The sequence below is a fragment of the Apium graveolens genome, chromosome 3 (genome assembly GCF_009905375.1).
Source record: "Apium graveolens cultivar Ventura chromosome 3, ASM990537v1, whole genome shotgun sequence".
NCBI classification, from domain to species: Eukaryota; Viridiplantae; Streptophyta; class Magnoliopsida; order Apiales; family Apiaceae; genus Apium; species Apium graveolens.
The window spans coordinates 232636890-232638737 of NC_133649.1; positions in this window are offsets into that span (position 1 = coordinate 232636890).

The following is a 1848-nucleotide window of genomic DNA, read 5'->3' on the forward strand; positions in this document are numbered from 1 at the left end:
GGAGTTCAGTGGTTGAAGCTAGAAATAACAATCCAAGATGTATCAGCTTTGCAGTGAAAAGGAATTGAATTAAATCAGTTCATGTTAGTTGTTTGTGAACCATACCAGTGCACTAAATATCAACATTTCAAAAAAGATTTAATTCCGCAAAATAGAAGAAATGGTTCTTTGTTACAGCTATTGGAGACAGAGAAAATACACCAAGGCAAAACTAATTGTGGTCGCAGGTTAGCTACATGGTCGTAGGTTGGAGTTGTGAAGAAAATTGCTAAGGCAAAACCAACTTTTCAGTTGCAGGTTATCTATATGGTCGCAGGTTGAGACTTAGTCGCAGGTTAGCAAACCAAGTACTTCGTCGCAGGTTGAGACTTAGTCGCAGGTTAGCAAATCAATTACTTCATTGCAGGTTGAGACTTAGTCACAAGTTAGAAAACTAATTACTTAATCGCAGGTTGTGACCATAGTCGCAAGTTGAATTTCTCAGCCTCCAGTTAGTACTTGGAATGTTATTCGGATTAAAATGAAGCAATTTATTTGGTTTTATTGTCAAAATAACGCCACCTGTCCAATACAGATTGAAGACTACAAAAGCAGCAAATGAATGTAAATTCAATGGGTTATCTTCTCCAGTTCAACAGAAAGTGTTTACAGGAGCTCCATTAAAGAACCTCATTCATTAAGCTTGTAAACATAAAGTTGTGCTGCTAAATTTATTGTAGCTAATCAATTTATTGATTAGATTGTAGCAACCTCAAGGTTTATATTAATAAAACAATATATTCCTCGAATTGTTTTGTGTCAATTTTGATTATGTACTTATAATGAAGAACTTGCAAATGAATCGAAAAGATTATATGTATCATATTCAAGCCCCCCCTTCTACGATACTTTGGGACTAACACGCCTGTTTTCCGTACTCCCGAAAAAGTAGCGTTAGCCGAGTAGGCTCATAAGGAGACTTTTTAACCAAGTAGGACGCCTATATCGTGTACTCCCAGAAGAGTAAACTCTGCCGAGTAGGCTTTAATAAAGAGGTTTTTCATCCGAGTAGGATGCCTACTTCGTGTACTCCCAAAAGAGTAGTCCAGCCGAGTAGCCTCATAACGAGGCTTTTCAGCCACCTAGGATGCATACTCCGTGTACTCATAGAAGATTAGACTCAGCCGAGTAGGCTCATAAGAAGCCTTTTCAGTTGACTAGAACACCTACTTCATGTACTCCCAGCTGAGTAGCCTCACCTGAGTAGGCCCGTAAGGAGGCTTTTCACATTACTAGGACACCTACTCCGCATACTCTTGAAAGTGTAGCTCTGACCGAGTAGATTCATAAGGAGGCTTTTCAGCCAACTAGAATCCTACTTTGTGTTCTGATAGAAACTCCATCCTTGTGGGCTCATTAAGAAGTTTTTTAGCCGAATAAGACGCCTACTCCTCGTTGTCCCGAAAGAATAGACCCAGTCAAGTAGGCTAGTAATGAGGCTTTTCAGCCGACTACGACCGCTGCTTCATGTACTACCTAAAGAGTAGACTCACCTAATTAAGGTCATAAAAAGGATTTGCAGCCGACTAGACGCCTACTCCACAAGCTTTCATAGGAGTAGGCTCATCGACGTACCTTTCCTGGAACCCTCAGCCGCGTAGGCTTTGGGGGAGCTCTTCGGCCGAGTAGGCTGCTTACTCTAAAAAAAGGCCGACTAGCCCCATCCGAGTAAACTCAACCGAGTAGCATTTTTGGAGCCCTCAACCAAGTAGCCCCAGCTGAGTAGGCTTTGGATAAGCTCCTTAACCGAGAGTAGACTGCTTAAGAAAAAAACATTAAGATTATAGGCAGCCGGGTAGGTTCCTTAAG